Below are 24,297 nucleotides of genomic sequence, written 5' to 3' on the forward strand. Positions count from 1 at the left end.
CAGTCAGCAACGGGCAGACTGTGTGTGCCACTTTGCAGAGCTACTTTCTTTTTGTGCATGACATTCCTGTGGGGCTCCCTCCTGTTTTCTGCTGTGTCATTCTCTCCTCTTCCCCCAACCAAATCTTTCCCTTTGGCTAAAAATCACGCTGTGAATCACCCTCATCATCCGATCCCACCCAATGCCTGTCCCGCATCTGGTGTGCTTTGCTCAGAGAAGAAATCTCGCACAAGAAAGGGACTCGCCACTGCAGGAGATGCAGGTCCTCAGCTGGCCTGCCGGAGCCTTGTGGAGTGGAAGGTACCCAGCACATCTCCACTGAATGGGAGGGCAGAACGCTGTTCTTAAATGCCTTCCATCCCTCTGCCCTCGACTGAGAGCTGATGCGGGCTGGGAATTAACTTATAGGGACTTTCCACGGACGGCAACTCAACTAACACTTTCTTTTTTTCTTTTTTAAAGATTTATTTATTTTATTACAAAGTCAGATATATGGAGAGGAGGAGAGACAGAGAGGAAGATCTTCCATCCGATGATTCACTCCCCAAGTGAGCCACAACGGGCCGGTGCTGCGCCAATCCGAAGCTGGGAACCTGGAACCTCTTCCAGGTCTCCCACGCGGGTGCAGGGTCCCAGTGCATTGGTCTGTCCTTGACTGCTTTCCCAGGCCACAAGAAGGGAGCTGGATGGGAAGTGGAGCTGCCGGGATTAGAACCGGCGCCCATATGGGATCCCGGGGCGTTCAAGGCAAGGACTTTAGCCACTAGGCCACGGTGCCAGGCCCAACTAACACTTTCTACAACGTGTAGGTTTAACTTTTGGAAGTGACGTTTCCAGTCTTGGTAGGGAGTTGTTGAGTAAGGGGGTGTGGTGGTGGCGGGATCTGTATACAGTATGTCACTTCACTCTTTATGTTAAATATTTATTTTAGATGGTGTTTACGATGTTGATCAGAGTAGGAAGATCTAGAGTTGGGGTAAAGTGGGTGTGATCATTGTTTCTGGATTTTCTATTTCTTCTTCCTCTTTCTGGGTGGAGAGGGGAGACAAAGGGAGAAGCTATACCCAGCCTCCCGACCACACCAGTACCTGGGGATGGGGAATGGTATCCTGATGTGGTGGGATGGTATCCTGATGTGGTGGGATGGTATCCCAACTGTGGTCCGGATGTGGTGTGTGCTCTGAGTGTTTTGTTCATGTGGTTGCAATAATTCTGAAATATTGCCAATCTTGCTAATCCAAGGATGAGGGAACACTTTCTTTTTTAAAAAAATATTTTATTTTATTTTTATTAGAAAGGCAGATATACAGAGAGGAGGAAAGACAGAGAGGAAGATCTTCTATCCAATAGTTTACTCCCCAGCTGGCCGCAACAGCTGGAGCTGAGCCAATCCGAAGCCAGAAGCCAGGAGGCTCCTTGGGGTCTCCCACATGGGTGCAGGGTCCTAAGGCTTCCGACCATCCTTGACTGCTTTCCCAGGCCACAGGCAGGGAGCTGGATGGGAAGCGGGGCCGCTGGGATTAGAACCGGCACCCATATGGGATCATGGTGTGTTCAAGTCGGAAGACTTTAACTGCTACACTATCACACCAGGCCTGAGGGAACACTTTAAATGTCCATGGGCTGAAACAGTCCTCCTATTTCAGCATTAGGTTGGGGTAGTTGCCCAGTTTATTCTGTTCTTCCTCTATTATGGTACCAGATGACCTCTGTGGGCCCCAGTGTGCTGCCATATTCTCTATGTGGATCTAGACCAGCTGTCTTTTCCACAAAGGAGGACCAGTTCTTATGGGTGGGCCCAAGAATTTGGACCAGGTGACCTGGGTCCTGCCAGACATCCCACTCCAGGGTTCACAGACCTGGCACCAACCATGCAGTGGGTATGAGGACCTGGGCCAGGCAACATGAGCCCTGCCAGACCTCTACCTCCAAGGTTTATGGACCTAACACACACCGCACAGTGGATGTGAGGACCTGGGACAGGTGACCTGAGCCCCACTGGACCCCCCACCACCAGGGCTCATGGACCAGGCACCCACTGCACAAGCAGCCTAAGAACCTGGGCCTGGCGACCTGGCCTCTCTCAGACACCCTGCCTCAGGGTCTTACAACCTGGCATACACTGTATTGTGTGCCTGAAATCCCAGGCCAGGTGACCCAGGCCCTGCTGGACTCCCTGCGCTAGGGGCTCACGGACCTAGCATCATCCACTGTGCAGTGGGTCTGAGAATCCAGGCTAGGTGACCTGGGCCCCACCGGATCCCCCACCCCATGAGCTAATAGACCCAGTACACACTGTGCGGGTGTGCCTGAGAATCTGGGCCATGCAAATGGGGCTCCACCTGACCCTCTGTCCAGAAGTTCAAGGACCTGGTACCTACCAAGTAGGTGGGCCTAAGGATGTGGGACAGGTGATCCAGGCCCCACTGGACCCCCCATTCCTGGGCCTCATGGGACCAGCACTTGCTGCAAAGGCAGGTCTGAGGACCTGAGCAAGGCAACCGAGGGCCAGCTGGATTCTTCACCCCTGGGGTGCACAGACCTAGCACCCATTGCGCAGGTGGGCCTAAGGATCTGTGCCTGGCAACCCAGGACCCACCGGACTTTCCACCCCAGGATCTCACAGACTCAGCACCAACCTTGTAATGGGTTTGAGGAACCAAGCCATGTGGCCTGGGCCCTGCTGGACCCACCTGCCCCAGGGGCTCATGGACCTGGCATCCAATATGTAGTGGGTCTGAGGACCCAGGCCAGGCTACCCGGGCCCTACTGGACTTTCCACCCCCAGGGCTCACAGACCCAGCACCCACCAGGCTGGCATGGTTCATCTCACCTTGTATCCACCAGTGGGTATTTCAGTCTGGTTCAGTTCAGCCTGCTCCCAGTTCCAGCTCTTGCTGGTGGGAGATGCAACTTAGTCCAGCCCAGTCAGCCCCCAGTCCTGGCCTTGGTGTGAATTGCTGGTGTTGCAATCCGATCCAGTCCTTCCTGCACCCTGTCTTGGTTTTCAGATCTGCCCGTGGATGTTATGAACTGACCCAGCCTGACCCTCCCCACATACCTGACTCACATGTATGCCAGCGGTACTGTAATCTGGCCTGTTCTAGGCTTCTCCTTGTCTTGTTTGCACTCAGCTGCAGGGACTGTGTCCTGACAAAAGGAGTTCCCCAAGCTCCTCTTTCAGAGTTCCTCCCTGTGGTAGATTTGTGCACACTGGTGGGTCCTTGGCTCAGGCTGACCTTGTCCCCTCTTCATCTTCACTGCACTCTTCTTGCGCTCCCATCACACCTCCCCTTCCCACTGGGACACACCCTCAGGCTTGTCCCCACACAAACAGGCCTGGAGTGAGTATAAAATTGGAGGTCCACAAACCTTATGTATGTTTATACAGATTTGATTGATGTAGGTAATAATGTATCAATTTCCATTCCATATTCTTGTCTCTTGTCAAGGTAGACTAGCTTCTTTCAGATTACTTGAAGCCCTAACATGTGCACATGGACGTGGGAATCTCACAGTGAGAGATGAGTATACCCTTAAGCCCAGAATCTTGTGGAAGAATTCTCTATGATCTCAACCTAAAACATTGGACATGTTTCCTGAAAACCTTTAGCTTCTGCTTAATGACCCAGTACAGATCTGTCACTTGTGAAATTACTGAAGTAGAAATACATGTTCTTCCTGACGATTTTAACACATCAGAAAAACATTCCAAAAACTGAAAGATGAACTACAAATTTAGAAATGGCATCTGTCACATCATACAGCAATCTGACACTCAGATATAGACTTATACATGTATGTATGAGGGAGAAAGGCATTTAGGAGAGGAAAAAAGTTCATGGGGCCTGGGCTGCCGCTTGGGATACCAGCATCCCATACAGGAGTGCTTGGTTTGAGTTTTGCCTATTTCTGATAGTAGTTTCTAGCTAATGTACACTCTGGGAGGCAGAATATTATGGGTTAAATAACTGGTCCCTGCCCCACAGGTGGGAGTATGGACTGAATTCCTGAATTCTGAGTTTATTCTGGTCTGGTCTTGGCTGTTGCAGGCATTTGGGGGGTGAGCTAGTTGATGGCAAACAGACTTCTCTTTTTCTCAAATTACCTATAATATATGAATATGACAAATGTATCTTAACTGTTACACATATAGGTTTGCATTACATATATATAGTGCTTTGCCTTTAAAAATAGACAAAAGTACATTTTTAAAATTTCAAGTTTATTTTGATACAAAAATTTTGGCAGAAAAAGATCACAAATAGACTTTCAAAGCATAGTATGCATTTTCTAAGGACTTTTCAAAACCCGCTTGTTTGCAAGGAGCTTACCTACCTACCTATCTATAATCCATCTATCTATTGTTTATCATCTATCTATCTATCTATCATCTATTATCTACCTATCTAAACTTCTATCTAGCCAGTCCTATTAGACAGGCACAACAAACCCCAATAGTTGAAAGATACATATGATGAGTATACACAAAACGATGAATCTTCTTAGTAACCAGATAATTGTGAAAGGCAACCCACAATGTGATTTCATTCAATACTCATCAAACTGATAACATTAGAAAATCTGTCAATGCCAAGTAGGAGTGAGACTATGATGCAAAGGGAACTCTAATGTGCTGCCAGGGGGAAGGTAAAGTGACACAATTATTTAAAGAGCAAGTTGCACACAATTACTTTAAAGAACAACTTGCAATATTTATCTAATGTTCTAACAATTTCATTTTTGAATCTGTGTCTCAAAAGAACCTTCTGTGTGTATACCACCAAGAGATAAGGTGGAGGGCAGTTTTCAGAGCAATGTTGCTTGTTAAAAATAAAAAGAGGATAACAACATTAGACAAATATGGCATAATCACCTGAAGAAATATTGCCAGTGCAACACACCAAGTTGGACTTATTAGTGTGAACCACAAGAAACTAACACTCTTCTAGATCATCTCCATATTCTCAATATCAGCAATTGCATGCAGTTGAAACACATGTACCAGGAACAGGATGATTAGATACACCATGATATGAGTTACATAACACAGAAAGCACATGTAAGAATCCTACTTGTTGCTTATGAATTCACAATGTGCTGTGCATGTATAAAGAAGCACCGTATGTGGTTGATCACCAGATTTCAGAGCAGCTGTTAGCTGGGAGGGGTTAGGCTTTGGAGGAGGGTGAAGGCTACAACAGGGAGGAGTTACAGGGATATCAAACATGTTGGTCATGTTTTATGTCCTGAACTGAGCACTGAGTGTTTGGCTATTCTTTCCCCATGAACCTTTGTGCTTTTTGAAACTGATTAATGCACTTGGCCATCACCCTGGGTGAGTTCTTGGCTTGTGGTATGGTTGAATATCTGGCTAGATCAGGTTTTATCCAATTGCTTGGGGACAGGAAGATTTTTTTAAAGATAATCATTTCTATTTTGATGATTTTTACATTGTTGATTAGGGTGCAAAGGATCAAGAGCTACAAGAAGGTGAGACCATTATCTCCGCATTCTCTTTTTTCCCCTTCCTGTATCTTGGGGAAGGAGGACGATAAGGACAGAAGCCACACCCACCCTCCCAACTGCCTCCATAACCTGGAATGGAGGACAGCCACCCAACGCCATCGCAGAGTTCCCAATGTGAGGCATGTTCTGAGAGTCCTACTCAAGAGGTTTTGATAGTTCAACAGTTTTGAATTACTACCGATTTCACCACTGCAAGCACAATGAAATCTCTCCCGAATCCATTGGTTGACATAGTCCACCTTAGAGTCTCTGTTTGCCCAGATATTTACTGCCAAAACTTGGCTGGGATAGTTGATCAATTTGTTCTGTCCTCTGTCCTCTGTTGTGGTACCGGGTGTCCTCTGCAGGCTTCAATGTACTACCATATCCTCCATGTGCACCTGGATATGCTGTCTACTGCTCTGTCTGAGCCACTGAGGCAGCCCAGCGTTGACACATACACTCCACAGTCAGACCATCGAATCTGCAATTTTCTCCATGGTTGGGGTTAGTTTGGGAGTGTTTCTCCCTAACAGTTCCTATCTTTATTTTGGCGCTGACCATATCTGGGTTTGGATTATAATTTTTTGTTTGTTTGCTTGTTTTGGGATTATAGATAACATTGAGAGCTGACTTATGTTTTAATTGCTCTGAGCCATTTCATGTTGCAAAATACTCACCCAGCACCTAGTCTGGAGCAGCAAGCAGGGCTGCAGCTGGGACACTCTCTCACCTGGCCTCTAAAGGTCCCCAAACTGTTTCTTGAACAACTCACTGATGCTCAGGGCTTCTGCTGCAAGCCCAGTCTACTTCATTCTGATGGCCCTTTCTCTTCACTGCTGCTGATGTGGCTCCAGTCCCAGATGTGGCACCAGCTCCCATCCATCTGCTCTTCACCCTTTGAAAAACTTTCCAAGACACCTTTAAAACCTTCAGGAGGTTTGTTCCACAGTGGCTGGGGGCGGTGGTGTCAGAGTGAGAGTTCTCACCCTTTCACCTGTGCTCTCCTGGATCCCCACTGTGGACACTCCAACAAGGAGAGTAAACTGGTTTTGGTTTGGTTCATCTTGATGCTGCTTAATGACAACTCCAGCTCCTGAGTCTAGCCACGTGCTGCTGAAAATGATGACCATATACCAGAAGGGTGCTTGCTACTGTTTCGTTTTATGGAGCAGAAAAATCAAGTTCCAGAGAAACTAAGGCTGCATTACAAGAAAGTTGGAGGAACTTGACTTCATTTGGCTGATTTCCAAGCTCAGGTGGCAGTCTTTGTCTGCCCTGCATTGCTTCCTCTTAGGGAAATATTTCCCCAGGGTATGGAGGATGGCTCTGCTCTGCACAGGGTAAGTGGTACCCCAGCCCTAGTCCTGGAAGTGGGAGCCGTGGATCCTGCCCTTTAGATGCCACCCTGAGATGTCAAGGACAATTCAAATTTATCAATATCTGGGCCCCTGAGAACTGGGCTTGGTTCAGGCTGAGGAGTGTGACGGAGCATGAATGTAGGTGGACCGGCAGCTGTTGAGAAACATGAATCATCCTTCCAGGAAACAGAGGGACAGCCCAGCCTCCACAGGCTCCTGGCACTGAGTCCCTGGGTCTGTGTGACAAATACTTTAAGCTAGGCTTCCTTTGAATTGTTCGCTGCCTTCAATGTAAGGTGGTTTCCAGGGATTCTAAGTCAAGGGCAGGAAGAGAACACGTGGGAAGAGCTGAAAGGACTCTTGGGTCTCAACCGCTGTCTTCCTGTGGCCACCCAGGCCATCTGGACACAGGTGGGGGCATTTCCAAGTCGTTTCCAGAGGCCCACTCCTCAGTGCCCTCAGCAGCTCCATTCCCTGAGATTTACCAGGTCCTGAAGCAAGAGCAATCCTGGCCCTTTACAGCACCACTCTTCTAATTAGGAGCCACGGAGTTAAGACTTCAGGACTTGGGACCCTCTGAGTATCTAATAGGTAACAACACTGTTCTCTGTGTTCCATCTCTTATTCCATTGTTAACACATGCAGGGTCTTCAGACAGGTCATGAAAAAAAAAAGGATAGCATAAAAATGATACCTAGATTATAAAGTGTTTTTGCAGCAAAATATATTCATCTTATTTATCTTTTAATTCTATTTCCACAAACTTTAAAAAAATTTTATTTCTTTTCGTTGATATACAGAGAAGAGAGGCAGAGAGAAAGATTCTCCATCCGCTGGTTTATTCCCCAAGTGGTCACAACAGCCAGTGCTGAAGCCAGGAGCCAGGAGCTTCTTCTGATTCTCCCATTACAGTACAGGGTCCCAAGGCCTTGACTGTCCTCTACTGCTTTTCAAGTCCACAAGCAGGGAGCTGGAAGGGAAGTAGAGCAGCCAGGATATGAATGGGTGCTCATATGAGATCCTGGTGCGTATAAGGTGAAGGCTTTAGCCACTAGGGTACCACACCAGGCCCTCCATGAACTTTCTAAAGTATACTCATACATTTAAAGTTCCCATTTTCTTTATTTGCAAATAAAATGGTGAAGCAAGTCAAACATTACCCGTAGGGGCTTGGTATAAATTTCCTACTGTCCCCAAGTCTGCAGTTCCTTCCACAGAGGAAATGAGTGTCTCCAATGGTTTGCATATCCTTTCAGGGTACTTTATTCTTTTTTTTTTTAAGGGATATAAATTTTAATGAATGTAATTAATCTAAAGCAGTTAGCAACAATACTTAAGTTTTGTATATAATTTACACATTTTCAATAATCGTTACACAAGAAAAAATCTCATATTTTTGGAAGTTGAAAATTTTCTATCTACTGCATATAATGTATTAATTTAAAGAGGAAATTCACAAATTAGATTATATAATCGAGACATGTATGCACATTAAAGGAAACAATCAGTAGAGTGAAGAGACATCCAACAGAAAGGGGAAAAAATATTTGCAAGGGTTAATATCCAGAACATATTAACTAGTCAAAATTTAACATCAACAACAAAACTGTCCAACTTAGAAATGGAGATTAATAAATAGTTCTCAGAAGAAGAGCAGTGAGTGGTTAGTGAATATATGAAAAAGTATTATACATCACTAACCTCAGGAAAATGCAAATTGAAACCACAGTGAGGTCAAACCTCAACTCTTTCAATGTGGTACAGGGTACTTTATTCTTATATAAGTGTGTGCCCTCTTTCTGGTCCCCCACAAACCTCAGCACACTGGCTGCTGTGCACTTGCTTATCTCGTTAACCTATCTACACCAAGACATGTACAGCTCCTTAATCCATGCATGCCTTCCAGACTTCCATGCTACCAATAAGTCATCAGTGATCCAGCTGTTCTTCCAGCATGCAGGAATCACCTGTGTCACAAGGGCATGAACAGTGTCATCTTCTGCCCTTCTCTCCTACACTCCAACCCAAGACAGAGCTTGGCACATAGTGTTTATTGAAGCACAATCCGGAGACCAGTGCTATAGCACAGTGGGTTAAGCTGTTTGCCACCCATGATACTGGCATCCCATATGAGGACCCGTATGAGTTCCAGTTGCTCCACTCCTATATTTTTTTTTTTAAAAAAAGATTTATTTTACTTTTTATTTGAAAATCAGAGTTACAGAGGGAAGGAGAGACACAAAGATCTTCTGTCTTCTGGTTCATTCACGGCTGGAGCTGGGCTGGTCTGAAGCCAGGAGCCAGGAGTCTTCTGGGTGTCATGTGGGTGCAGTGACGCAGTGACCCAAACACTTGGGCCAGTCTCCCTTCCTTTCTTAGGAACATTAACAGGGAGATGGATTAGAGGCAGAGCAGCCAAGGCTTGAAATGGTGTCTACGTAGGATGCTGGCATTATCAGCATTAACCTACTAACTACAGTGTTGGTTTGGTTGCTCCCCTTCTAATCCAGCTCCCTGCTAATGGCCTGCAAAGGCACAGAAGACATCCCACTTGCTTGTGTCCTGGCCTTTGGAGACTCAGATGAAATTCTGGACTTCTGGCTTTTGTCTGGCCCGGCCCCAGCTGTTGTAACCACTTGACTAGTGAATCAGTGGATGGAATTTCTTTCTCTCTCTTTCTCCCTTTCCTGCTCCCTCTCTAAATCTGTCGTATAAACAAATAAATAAATCTTTTATAAAAACACAAACTAATACTATAACAACATCTATTCATAGATTTGGGATGAGGTCTTATTTGTTCTGAGTTCTGCTACCTGCTACTTAGCTTCACTAAAAATATGCCGATTCTCGTCTAGCTTTCTATCAGCCATACCACTGACCAACACACACCGAGCTCCACTAGGTGTCAGGTATACAGCTAGGAGAGTTAGGAATGAAAGTTACATCCTTTCTCTCTTGGAAATTATACACTCACTTAGGTGAGAAGATAGGTATGTTTTGGCATATGTGATATAACAAAATAGTTAAGAAAGAATGAATTTTTAAAAGGTGTCAGGACAATTAGTAAGAAAAAGATGCCGACCTCTCTATTTGCAAGAAAAAGTTAGATGCCTACCTCAGACCATGCACACATTCACGACAACTAAAAATGGCTAATATTAGACCATATTAGAAAGGTATAAGAAGAAAATATAGGAAATAAAAGACCAGATAAAATTTTTATAAACAAAGCATAAAAAACAGGAATTATAAATGACAAGACAGATGACTTGGCTGACACGAGCATGAAAAACTTTCCCAGCTATAGGCAGCTGCCCAGGTTGTCTTGTACCTAGACAAGTGTCACAGTGCTAGGAAAAAAGCAGCCAGAAGCCGGTGGGCATTGGGGTCTTGTTAATGCCAAATTTGTGTTAATTATACCAGTCTGCCAGCATACTCTTTCTTTCTTTCTCTTTCTTTCTTTCTTCCTCTTTCTTTCTTTCTTTCTTTCTTTCTTTCTTTCTTTCTTTCTTTCTTTCTTTCTTTCTTTCTTTCTTTCTTTCTTTCTTTCTTTCTTTCTTTCTCTCCTTCCTTCCTTCCTCCTTCCTTCCTTCCTTCCTTCTTTCCTTCCTCTCTTTCTTTCAAATACATGGGGAAGGTGGGGAACACCAGACTCAGACATGTCACCCCAGTCCCAAGGTGGGGGTCTGCAGAGTGCCTGGAGAAGGGGGTCTGAGGATGTATTGGAGTGGGAGTGGCTGAGGGCATGTTTGACAGGGCAGGAATGACTATTGGGGGTTTCCATGGACAAGGTCACTGCACTTCCAGGTAGGAGAGAGAGCAGAGATAGAGTGATTTAGAGAGGGGAACCAGAGTACAAATCTGGAACAAGCCGGGGCATCTGCCCACGTGGGAGACCTGGGCTGGGCTGAATAGCATTGCCTGCTACCTGCTGGTGTGCTCAAAAGCTGGGACTTGGGCGGGGGGCGCATACCTGGCTGGGCTAGGCTGCAGTACCCTCCTTTAATGTCAGGCTGGGAAGTTGCACCCACCAGATGTGAGAGAACCTGATCTGTGGGCACATTTAGAGTTCTTGTGGGCTCCCCTCTACTGAACTATAACACCCACAAGTTTACATGGAAAGTTGAGGTGGTGACAGGCCAAGCTAGGTTGGACCACAAAACTTACCTAGCAGGAACCTACCTGACACATGCAGGAGCTGTGGTTGGGAGGAGGCTTGGCAGGGCCAGGCTACTGCACCTGGCAGTATATGCAAAGGATGGGATTGAGGGAGATGAGGCCAAGCAGGGCTACGGCATCTACAAGCCCATGTGGGATCTGGGGCAGGAAGCAGGCCTTGTAGGGGAGCTTGGGGAACTCCTGATACTTGCCTGCATCTCTCACTGGGTAGCACAAGAGTGGGAGCTGGGAGCAGGCAGGCCAGGAAAATCTGTAGCAGTCTTCAGGATTTGTGTGGGTCAGATATGGAGCCAGGCCAGATTGGGCCAGGCCTTAGCACCCACTGGCATGTACAACAGCCAGGACAGGGTGTGAGTTGCACCTGGATAGAGTGGGTTGAAATACCTGCCAGCAAGAGCTGAGACTACAGGTAGGCCATGCCAAGCTTGGTTGAAGCACCTGCCAGCAACTGTTAGGCTGGGGGCTGGGAGCAGGTCTGGTAGGGGAACTCTGGGGGACTCTCCTGCTAGGCTGAAGCTCCCACTGGTGAGTGCGAGAGACATGGTTAGGAGCAGGCCATACCAGACTGGGTTGTAGCATCTATTGGCATACTTGTGAGCCTGGTCTGGGCGGGGGGTGGGGGTGGGGAGAGGAGAGGACAGGCTGGACTGGGCCAGTTCATGCACTGGCACAACTGAGAGCCAGAACAGGGTACTGGCTAGCCTGGGTTGGACTGCAATGCCCACCAGTTCACATGAAGGCTGGGTCTGGGATTGGCCTGGGCTGGCCTAAGCTGCTGCACCTGCTGCTGGGGAGAGCTGGACTGAGGGTGGAGTGGGTTGAGCTAGATGTTAGTACCTGCTCTCTGCTAAATGCTGAGGCTATGGATAGGCTATCTCAGACTGGGCCACAATATCTGCTGGCACACACAAAACCCAGAGCTGGAGGTGAACCTGTTAGGGGAACCTCTAGGAAGCCTCTGCTGGGTCACTGCTTCCACAGGTGAGCATGAGACCTAGATTGGGTGTGGGCTGGATTGCAGTAGATTGCCATATCCATTGGTGTGAGAAGTGCTACAATGGGTTTGGGTCAGCTGGGCTAGGTTACAGAACCAACCAGGACTGAGAGCAAGACATGTCAAGTTTGACCATAGTACCCCTGGCAGGTGCAAGATCTGGAGCTGCAAAAACACCTGGCAGGGAAAATGTGAGCACTCCCCTGTTAGGCTGTACCAACCACTGGTGAGTACAAGAACCAAGGTTGAAGGCCATGCTGGACAAGGTGGTGGCACCTGTCAGGACACATAAGGGCTGGATTTTGGGGAGGATTGGGCTGAGCTAAGCTGAAGAACCCATGGGTGTGCATGAGAGCTGGATGGGATGCAGGTTGGGCTGGGCTAGACCACAGCACATACCAGCATGTATAAAAACCAGGGCTGGGGGCAGGTCTGGAGGGGGTAATTGGGGGTTTCCCTGACTAGACCACAGCACCCGCAGGTCTATAGCAGCCTGGTTGTGCTAGGACACAGCACCTGTTGATTCACATGAGATGTGGGGCTGGAGCTGTATTGACGAGGTAGCTGCATCCACCCATATGTGTGTTAGCTGGTGCAGGTGACAGACCGCACCTAAGCCTGTACTGTTTGGTGCACAAAGGAGTCAAATGTCAGGTCACTCCAGGATAGGTTTCTTGGGGGATTCCCTAACTAGATGACTAGACTTAAACCCCAGCCTGGGAAAATCACAGAGTGTACTGTCTGATGTTACAGTGCCTATCTCAGGACTGGACCTCCTCAGTTGCTGATGCCTGTACAGTGGACGACATGCCCCAGGGGGACATAAAGTCCAGCTCATCTAGGCCCAGCATGGTCAGAGGATAGAAAGCAGACCAGGTTGGGTTGCTCTCGTGGCTAAGCTTTGCAGCATGTTCTTGAGTCTGTGGATGCATTAATGTGGACTTTGTCAGCCAATAGATCTTGGAAAGATTTTCTTGACACTGGTGCAACAAAATCAACAATATCTCAGCACTATCAAAACCATCCAAGTAACAGCACTCTTGGATCATTCTTCCCCACATTGGGGTCTCTAAGGCATTATGAAATGACTGACCCCCACCCCTGGGTGCTGATGTAGCTGGACAGCAAGAAGCAACCTCCTTTGCATCCTCCCCAGGGGTAACACCCACTCTCCTCCCCATCAGACCCTCACCACCCTAATCAGAGGTCCACATGGGATTGCATCCCTCTCAACTTTGTATTACAAAGAAGATAAAAAAATTAAAAACTAAAACTCAATCATCGTAAACAAATATAAAAATAGTTCCACTCCAGATGAGTAGGACTCCAGATTATTCTGCTAGACACAAAGAATATCCTGGTAGGCACACACTGAGGCTTGGGAAGATGAATCAGCTTGGGAGCTAGAGAGCACTGCTTGCTGCACAATAGCCAGAGTGGAAATCAAACTGTGTATTTTAGCTGTACACTAAAAGCATGTGATGATGAGTCAGAGGGACATATTTCTCACGTAATGGAGACCATTAATAAAATCTGCAAAATCTAACACATCAGAGACCTTTTTTTTTTTAATTAAAACTTTAAAAAAAAATTTTGTTTTTGATGATGATTATGTAGTTGGAAAGGATTCAGGCCCATGTGGACCATGGGTAGGAAGTGTTGAGGAATAGCAAAAGTTGGATGAGACCATTGTTCCCATTCTGTTTTCTTCATGGGAAAGGGTGGGAGAGAAGGGGTTTGGCTGGACCCAGCAACCTAGCCGAATCAGTACTGGGGATGGGGGACAAGCTCCCTGATGTCTTCCCAGGGTCCCTGATGTGGAGCCTGTTCTGAGAGTACTGCTCAAATGATTGCAATAGTTCTGAAATGCTGTTGATTCCATTGATCCAAGGATGAGGAAAACCTTTCAAGGCCCATTGGCTGAAATAATCCACTCCAGAGTCTTGACTCACCCAGAGTCAAGAGTTGATGGATTTTTTTTCTGCTCTCCTTGCTCTGCTATGGTACTAGATGCCCTCTGCAGGCCGCAAAGGACTGCCATATTCTCCCTCCCCCCATGCGCATCTGGGCATGCTGTCTATTGCACCATCTTTAGCAACTGAAGAGGCCCAGTCCTGATATATGTACTGCACACTCAGACCACAGATCCTGTGATTCTCCCTATGTTTGGAGTTCTGAGTCCAGCAGTTCAGTGGGGGGTCTCCAAAAACCTTCATCTGAGGTGACCCCAGACTTGATCCCTGTGTGTTAGCAGTTACAGCGTCCAGCCCAGTTTGTCACCCACATCAGCATACACATACACTGTGGTTGCAGTTGCTGGGTCAGTTCTGTCTCAGCCCCATTTTTTCTTTCTTTTTTTTTTCAGATTTTAATTATTTTTATTTTTGATGATTTTTACATAGTTGATTAGGGTGAATAGGGTCAAGGACTACAAGAAGGTGAGTGAGACCATTATCTCCGCATTCTCTTTTTTTTTCTTCCTGTATCTGGGGGGAAGGAGAGAGATAAGGACAGAAGCCACACTCACCCTCCCAAATGTCTCTACACCTCAGGATGGAGGGAAGCCACCCAACACTACCTCAGGGTCACCAATGTGGGGCATGCTCTGAGGGTCCTACTCAAGAGGTTTTGATAGTTCAACAGTTTTGAATTACTACCGATTTCACCACTGCAAGCACAATGAAATCTCTCCCGAATCCATTGGTTGACATAGTCCACCTTAGAGTCTCTGTTTGCCCAGATATTCACTGACAACACTTGGTTGGGATAGTTGATCAATTTGTTCTGTCCTCTGTCCTCTGTTGTGGTACCAGGTGTCCTCTGCAGGCTCCAATGTACTACCATATCCTCCATGTGCACCTGGATATGCTGTCCACTGCTCTGTCTGAGCCACTGAGGCAGCCCAGCTTTGACACATACACTCCACAGTCAGACCATCGAATCTGCAATTCTTCCCATGGTTGGGGTTCTGAGTCCAGCAATTCAGTTGGAGGGATCCCCATAGAAACTTCATCTGAGGTGATACCAGATCTAGTTCTTGTGTGTGCTTGCTAATACAGGATCTGGCACAGTCTGTCACCCCAATCAGCTTATGAACATGCTGATGGTTGCAATGGTTGGGCCGGTTCTGCTTCCAGCCCAGTCAAGCCTGATCCTGCCCAGCACACGTTCGGCCGTCATGGCAACTGGTGGGAGCTGCAACCTAGTTGGAGTGACCCACAATAACCCCCACCAGACCCGCTCCCAGGCCTGGTTCCCGTGCTTGCCAGTATGTACAGCAGACTGGTCCAGTGTGTCCCACATCCCATTCAGCTCTCATACATGTGAATGGGCATTGAAGTTTAGTATAACCCAACCAGCCCCAATATCCAGCACACACACATGCTGGCAGGTGCCACTCTGTTTGGCCATGCCTGCCTCAGTCCTGGTTGTTATGCTCTCCAGTGGGAGTAGTAACCCAACAGGGAAGTGCCCACTGTTTTCCTACTGGGCCCACTCGCACTCCTGGATCCTGCACTCTCCAGGTGCAGTTTAACTTCACAGAATTAATCCCTTGTGCCAGCATCTGTCAGATGATGTTGCGGCAAAGTGCAACCAACCCACATCCACTCCGACTTATGCTTGCACCAGTAGGGACAGTCAACCAAGGCTGGCTCTTCCCTGGTCCAGCCCACATGAGGCCAACAGTTGTTGTAGCTCTGTCCATCCTGGCCTACCACCATCCCAAATCACGCTCTCCAGTAGGAGTGATGATTCAGCAGGGGAGCCCTCCACATTCCCCTACCGGCTTTGCCCCTTCCCTTCCTAGGTCTCACATATGCTGGTTGGGTGCTACGGCCCAGTCTGGCATAGTCCGCCTCTCCTTGACATGTGCTAGTGGGTGCTATAGATGGCTGGGTCCAGTCTACCCCCCAATTCCAACTCACACTGGTGGAGGCTAGAGCCTAACCCAGCCCAGCCCAGCCCAGCTGGTCCCAGTCCTGGCCCTCATGTGAACTGACTTGTGCTATTACCCAACCCGACCTGACCTACATTCCATTCTGGTGCTTGTATTTGCTCCTAAGCTCCTCCATCAGAACCTCTCCCAGTGCCAGATCTCACACACACTGGTGGGTGCTTGGGCCAGCCTTACTTAGTCTACTCCTGCCTTGGCAGGACTATAGCCTTTCATGACTAGCATTCCGCCATTACAGTTATTACTGTTGGATGTTTCAGCCCAGCAAAGTCTGATCTACACCCAGATACAACTCACATCCAGATACAACTCTATAGGGACAGAGACACAGCCTAGCCAGTCTTACACTTACCCTGGTTCTCACAAGCACCAGTGGGTGCTGTAGTCTAGTCCAGTCTGGCACACTCCAGACCCAGTCCACACTTGTGTTGAGGGACACTACAGCATGCCCAGACTAGACAGCAGCCCCCACTCTGGACCCCCGCACTCACCAGTGGGACCCACAACCCAGCCAGGACATCTCCTTTGCTCTCCAACCAGGCTTATTCACAGTCACAGATCTTGCACATCCCAGTGGTTGCTCTGACCCAGCTTAGTATAGCCCCTCACCTGTCTTGGCCTTAGATGCTGTAGCCTGGCCTGATCTGGCCTGCCCCCAGTCTGAACTCTCACTGGTGGGTACTGGAACCTGGCCTTGCTCAGTCTGCTCCCATCCCTGGCTCATGCAAACTGGTAGGTGTGACAGCCTAGCCCAGCATGACCTGTGTTTCAGCCTGGCTTCTGCACTTGCCAGTTAGCTAAGATTTGCTCGGTTCTGTCTGGGTCTGCCTTCTTCCAAAATCAACCCACGCATTAGCCAATTGTTGGAGCAACCTTGCCCAGCTTGTCCAACTCCCAGGCCTGGACCACGTGTTCACCAGCAGGAGATATGACCCACTAGGGGAGTTTCCCAATTTCCCCCACTTGGCCCGTTCCCAGATCCAGATCTCACGCATGTCAGTGGGTGCTAGGCCCTTGCCTGGTGTAATCTGCTCCTCCATCTTGGGCTAGTATGAGCTGGTGAATGTAGTGACCTGGCCTGCCCCACACCCTGTTTTAGGATGCACATGCAGGTGCTGCAGCCTGGATCTCCCCAGACTATTCGCAGTCCTTGTATCCGTGAATGTTGGCAAGTTCCATCGTCTCACCTAGCTTGGCCCATCACCACTTTAATTCTTGAGTTAGCCTTGTATTTCCACAGGATTTGGCAAACATATCCGCTGCAGAATCTACCCCCGGGACTGGTTCTCTCACGTGGGTGGTGGTTAGTGTCCTGGCCTTTCCGAATGTGACGTGTCTCCTGTTCCGACATTTAGTCAGGTATTGAGATCTAGTCTTGGTAGACAGGCCCCCAGCCCCAGCTTTCATGTACACTGGCATGTGATTGTCAGCCATGTTCCATGCTAACAAGCCCAATTCCCGATACCCTTGTGGGCTGGTGCATGAGTCTGACCCAAACAGATCTTACAGGCTCTCCCCTCCAAACCATCAGGTCTCAGTCCCCCCCCCCCTCGCCACTTACCTGCAAGTACAGTGGCCATGTCATTGAGTGTCCCTTAGGATTCATTCCTCACCTACACATACTGTGGCCTTATATATGGATGTCCCTTGGCAGTAATTTCAGACTTCCAACACCCTAGAGCTTGGAGCTGGACAGGCAGTGAGCAAAACCCAGCTCCATTGTTGCTCTGGCTGCCCACAAGCCCAGGATTCGCCCACTGCCTGGGCATGGTGGATGGGGAGTTAGAAGCTCCAGCAGGAAGCCTGTCCCAGCATGAGTTCTCTCAGCCACAGCCACATGGCTGGGAGATTTAGATACCTGCACCTCTGAGCCGACTTACCTGCACTCTGCCCACCAACATGGTGACAGTGGGCAGAGCCATGATCCTGAGCATGCCCAGAGCCATCCCCAAGATCAGGAAATTCTGGAATCTTGAGCCTGGACAAGCCCAGGATCGCCCACCACTTGGCCACGGTGGACGGGGAGCTAGGAGCCCCAGCAAGAAGCCTGTCCTGGCAAGAGTTCTCCTAGCCACAGCCACATGGCTGGGAGATTCAGACACCTGCACCTTTGAGCAGACTTACTTGGATTCCCAGCCCCATTTCTTAGGCAAACCAACAGGTGCTGAGAACCAGCTCAACCCTGCCCACCACATACTTGGCCCTCATGTACACCAGTAGGAACTTTAACCCAGTCAGGATGAGCCCCTAATAATCCCCACTGGGCTAGCCCCCAGCCCTGGTTCTTGTGTATGCTGGTATATGCAGCAGGCCTATCTGGTCTGTCCATATCCCATTTGGTTTTTGTACACACCAATGGGTACTGCAACCTAGCTCAACCCAACTGACCCCACTATCCAGGCCACACTTACTCTGGTTAGTGCTACTGCCTGTTCAGCCATGTCTAACCCCAGCCCTGGTTCTCATGCTTATTTTGGGGAATTTCAACCCATTTCCTGAATAGGATCAATCCCAGTTCTGGATCTTGTACTTTCTAGGTGGTTCTGCAGTCTAGCCCCCTGTCCAAGTACTTGCCAGCCAATGTTGTGGCAAAATCCCAACCAACTTGCACTTAATTTTACTCATGTGTGGTGCTCCAGTGGTACAGTCAGTTAGCCCAGCCTAGTTATTTCCCTAATCCAGCTTACATGCAGACCAATGGATACTGTAGTTCTGCCTAGCTTGTCTGGCCCCAGTCCAGATCTCATGTTCACCAGTGGGAGCAGTGGCCCAGCAGAGGGATCCTCGTTACCGCCTACCAGATTCTCAGACACCCCGCTACTTCCACGTGGGTTTTACGTGTGCTGGTGAGTGTTGCAGCACAGTCTGGTATGGCCCACCCTACCTTGGCTTTTGCCAGTGAGTGCTATAGCTTGTCCCAGCCTGACATGCATCCAGTTCCAGCTCATGCTGGTAGGTGCTACAGTCTAGCCCAGCCCAACCATCCCTCCAGGTCCAGCCCTAATATGAACTGGCTGGTGTTGTGGCCAAACCCAGCCTGTCCTGCACCATGTCCTAGCTCTCACATCTGCCAGTGGGTGCTATGAAGGGGCTCAGTCTGACATTCCCCCAGACCTGACCCTCAGATATGCTAGCAGGTGCTGTAACCTGGCCTAGTCTGGGTTGCTTCAAGTCGTGATTCTTGTGATCACTTGCAGGAACTGCCTCCTGACAGAAGAGTTCCCCAAGCTCCTCTTCAGGTCTTTTCCCAGTGGCAGATCTTGGGCACATTGGTGAATATTTGACATAGCTGGACTTGGCCTACCTCCTGTCCTGGCAGGTACAGAGGCCTTGCCTGACCAGTTCACACCATTCTGGTTTTTACTGTTGGTGCTGTAGTCCAGCCACCCCGGTCACCCCCAGACCCAGCTCCTGTGATTCAGCAGGTGCTGAGACCTAGCCCAGCCCATCCTATACCCACCGTGGCTCTTGTAATTACCAGCAGGTGCTTGAGCCCAGCCCAGTCTGGCACACCTCAGACCTAGTCCACACTCAGTCCACACCCTGACCAAGGTGTACTGCAGCCCAGCTTTCCTCCCCATTCTGGTTCTCATGCTCAACGGAGGGAACCATAAATAAGTAGGGGGGTCTTCTTAACTCCTGACTAGGCCTGTTCCCAGCAACAGTTCTTGCATGTTCTGGTGGCTGCTCTGGCATAGCATGGCATAGCTCATCCCATGCCTTGGCCTTTGCCATCAGATACTGCAATCTGCCAGGCTCAGCTCACCCCCAGTACAAGCTCTCACTGCTGGGTGTTGCAGCTCAGTCCTTCCTAGTTTGCCCCCTATCCCTGGCTTTCATGCAAACAGGTAGGTGTGATAGCCTAGTCCAGAATGACCCACACTCTAACCTGGCTTTTGCACGTGGAACTGTGTTAAGGTTTGGCTCAGCCCTGCCTGGTCCATGCTCCGCCCCCCTTCCCAACTTGAATTAACCCGCACTTTGTTGACAAGTGAAACAGTCTTGCCCAGCCTGAATAGTACCTGGCACTGACCCATGTCCTCACTAGCAGCAGTGATGCCTCACCAGTGGAGTTTCAGCAGTTCTGCCACCTGAGCCGCTCGCAGACCTAGAGCTCATGTGTACCAGTAGGTGCTAGGTCCTTACCCAAAATATATGCCCCTCTGTCTTGCTGTCTGTGTGTGCTGGTGGATGGTGCAGCCTAACCCACCCCATACCCTATTTCTGGGTGTGCCTATGGGTGTTGCAGCCTGGACCAACCTGTTCCCAACCCCAGTATCCACGAGTATTGGGTGGAGGTGGGTTCCATGGTTATGCCTAGCTTAGCTCGTTACTCACTCAGCTCTTGAGCAAATCAGTGGATATTGTAGTTCCACAGGGGTGAGCCCACATATCCCCCTTAGAATCTGCCCCCAGACCTGGTTCTCTCCTGTGTTGGTTAGTGTCATGACCCAGCCCAATGTTACTTGTCCAGGGTCTGACACTGGCGGATCCTATGATTTAGCCTTGCTAGGTAGGTCCCAATCTCTAACTTTAGCGTGCACCAATGGGTGATGGTCTATGGTGGTCAATGATAACTAGCCTAGCTTAGGTATCCTATATAGGTGGGTACATCTAGTTGACCCAGCAAGGTCCTCCAGCTGCCCCTCAACCCCCACAACTAAACCGCTTGGCCTTAGCCCTCTTGTTTACCTGCAGTATAGTGGCCTTGTTGATGGAAATGCCCCAGAAGTCATTCCTCACCTGGAACATACATCCTCAGTGGTCTTCTCTCCCAACACATCCATTTGTCCCTTTCTCTGATCAAGCCACAGCCTTCTGCCATGAGTGCATGGGTTTCCTACCCTGTCTTCTGGCAGGACCATTCTGCCCACCTGGGATCCCAAAGCCAGTCCACTGGCACACATCCCAGCCTGGAACTTACTCCTACACCCGTCAGGACTCAAGCATGTTAATAAATCCATAAGCCCAGTCCACCATCACACCATGTCAACTTGCCAGCTTGGGGCCCTAACACCCTCCCAACTTGTCTGGGACCCAAACACTTGTGGGTGTTCCCTCGCTTGCTCTACTCCTCTTGGCCCATAGTCAAAGTCCCCATGTCCCCTGAGGCTGTCTAGGTGCTACTGAGATGGAAGCAAGGGGGTAGGGCACAGGTTTTCAAAAATTTCACAGAAAATGCATATGATGTGTGGCTGGGGGTAGCACAATGACTTAATTGGTTAACTACACTTGCTAGTTCCAGGTTTCCACTGTCCTGGCTGCTCTGTTTCATGCTTGTGGTCTGGGAAAGGAGTGGAGGATGGCCCAAAGCCTTGGGACCTTGCACCTGTGTGGGAGACTAAGAAGAAGCTCCTGGATCCTGGCTTCAGATCTGCTCAACTCAAGCTGTTGCAACCGTTTGGGGAGTGAACCAGCAGATGGAGGAATTTTCTCTGTCTCTCCTCTGAAAATCTGCCTTTCCAATAAAAATAAATTAAAAAATGAAAATGCATATGATATAAAACTATGTGTGAATTTCTAAATTTTTGCATCAATACTGCACTATTTTTTTAAATTTCATATTCCAACCTAGGTTTTGAAGTACTACCATACTTTTTTTTTTTTTTTACATTGTTTCTTTTCTTTTTTTTTTTTATTTATTATTTAACTTCAGTAATTACATTGTATTATGTGACACAATTACATAGATACTTGGGTTCTCCCACCCCTCCCCAAACCCTCCCCCCATGGTGGATTCCTCCACCTTGTTGCATAACCACAGCTCAAGTTCAGTTGAGATTCCCCCATTGCAAGCGTATACCAAACATAGAGTCCAGCATCTTATTGTCCAGTCAAGTTCAACGGCTTCTTAGGTATACCCTCTCTGATCTGAAGACAGAGCCAGCAGAGTATCATCCCAGTCAATTGAAAGCTCCAACATACCATCAGCAAAAATTTACATCATACTACCATACTTTTAAAAATGAATCCACAACAGGGACCTGGGATGGGTGGGAGACTGGGTGGGGCTTCTCCCTTTACCTCCCCCTTTACCCCAGATATAGAAAAAAATGTGTGGAAATGATAACCCTTGAACCTTTATGCCCTAATTAACTGTGTAAAGATGGTCAAAAATATAATAAAAAATGAAAAAAATGAATCCACAAGAATTTCTATGAGTCAAAAGAGAGACAAGGTGCCTAAACAATGGCACAATAGGTTGTGCCTGCCCCTGAAGCATTTGTATTCCTTATGGGTGCCAGTTTATGTCCTGGCTGCTCCACTTCTATCCAGCTCCCTGCCTATATCCCGGGAAAGCAGTGGGAGATGGCCAACGAATCCACTTGGAAGATCTGAAAGATGCTCCCAGCTCAGGATCAGCTCAGCTCCAGCTCATGTGGCCATTTGAGGAATGAACCGACAGACAGATCTTTCTGTCTTTCTTTCTCTCTGTGTACCTCTACCTTACAGATAAAGATAAAAAATGAATCTTATAAAACAAGCAAATGGTTCAGTTTAGAAAATGAATAAAGGACACAAACGCATGTTCCACAGGATAAATACAAGAGGACAATGACATTCTGAAAAAAAAAGTTCAGTCTTCTTAGTAACTACATAGTACAAACAAAAACAATTAATGCTACACAAAGACTGTTCATTGTTAAGAAAAAATGTGTGAGCATTTGGGAGGCATTTTGTCTAATACTGTTGGACATTCAAATTGGTGCAGCTTTTTTGGAAGTGTAATTTCACATTAATGTTCAATGATTTAATTGCACAAACCAATCACAGAACAGTTTACTTAGGAAAATCTCCTTCAGAATTAGTTAAGAAAACAATGCTGATGTTGCTCAACAAACTATTGGGACACTGAGTAGCCTCCGTTTCTTCAATGCCACACTCTTTTTTTGTGGTCCTGGTACCCTGATACCCTGACAACTAGAAATGGGAAATCTGGATCTGTTTCTTGTATGGTTCTATTGGCCTTGAAATGCACAGTTCCAACTAGTGCCTTTGTTTCAGTTAATTTCATGGGTTTTATGGAGATGGAAGTGTGATGCTCAGAATAGCTGCTGGCCACTAATGCCACTTGATCATCAAAAATGAGATGGCAATGTTCATAGCCTGGTTAGGCTTTAGGTGGCATGGCCAGTTTGGGGTGAGCAGGTGTCAATCTCAAGTGTGAATGCAACACCACAAGACACAGAAAGAAACGGGAATTAAGGTTGTATAGAAACAAGTTTGGGGAGACAATATATTCCCATTCTTTACCTCAGGCACAGATAACTGTCAAAACACTTTGTAGGCTGAAAGGTTGTTTTCACAGACATAAAAGTGAACTCATTGGATGAAGAGCATTTAGAAATTGAAATGCCATGTGTTCCCAACTTCCTCCATGGGTGTGTGAAGAGGTTGAAAATCTCCTGGGGCCACCAAATAGAGGGATCTTGGACTGACTAATTCTAAAAGAGCTGTGACCCTTTCAAGAGAAGCGATTCAGACTTCTAAGATTTCCCAGGTAGGACTTTGGTTGAGGCGTTTTATAGATAGACTTCAATACCCAGGGCAGGTGTCATGTTACCTTGCTTATCCATGCTTCCTGTGTTTGTACCTTACAGCTATACATAAGGCATAATAGTTTCCTATTTACTGAGTAGATTTTGGTGGAAAAGAAGTTTCTTGTTTAGATGGAATGCAGGGTGTTACTTGACTTATTACTTTTGGCTTTGTTTCTAGACAAGTAATGAAGCATAACCTCCGAGTAATTTCTTCACTTTTAATCAATGTAATCTTTTAGTGTTTTTTAAAGATTTGTTTACTTTTCTTTGAAAGTCATATTTACACAGAGAAGGAAAGACAGAGAGAAAGATCTTTCATCCACTAACTCACTCACCAAGTGGCTGCAATGGCTGGAGCTGAGCCAATCTGAAGCCAGGAGCCAGGAGCCTCTTCTGAGTCTTCTGAGTGGGTGAGGGCCCCAAGGCTTTGGGCCATCTTCTACTGCTTTCTTTCATAGGTCACAAGTAGGGAGCTGAATGGAAACTGGAGCAGTCAGAACACTAACTGGCACTCATATTGGATCCCAGTGCATGCAAGGTGAGGATTTAGCCACTAGGCTATCATACTGGGCTCTGTAAGCTGGAAGTAAAGTGCTACAGTCATCTAATAAATGTAGAAGTATAAGGATGAATCTGAGGCAGATGTGAGCTTCCTATATTGTGTATCTTTAGTCCCCAGAGAGAGGTAGGTATTCTTGGTCTGGAAGAACACTGGGGTGGCTGTCCTCTTGTCCTCCTGGGCAGGTCCTCCTGGGAGAG

The 24,297-nt window shown here is 47.8% G+C and overlaps 1 protein-coding gene across 1 annotated transcript in view; it reads left to right on the forward strand.

The window, feature by feature from the left end:
- The first annotated feature begins 783 nt into the window (after positions 1–783).
- Positions 784–24,297, forward strand: part of CASP8 (caspase 8) — an 82,816-nt gene continuing 59,302 nt past the window's right edge. Inside the window, exon 1 of the mRNA XM_058664842.1 lies at positions 784–805. The gene's annotated coding sequence lies outside the window, so the exon portion shown is untranslated. The remainder of the gene's footprint in view (positions 806–24,297) is intronic.

Source organism: Ochotona princeps, chromosome 5, assembly GCF_030435755.1.
Source record: "Ochotona princeps isolate mOchPri1 chromosome 5, mOchPri1.hap1, whole genome shotgun sequence".
NCBI lineage: Eukaryota > Metazoa > Chordata > Mammalia > Lagomorpha > Ochotonidae > Ochotona > Ochotona princeps.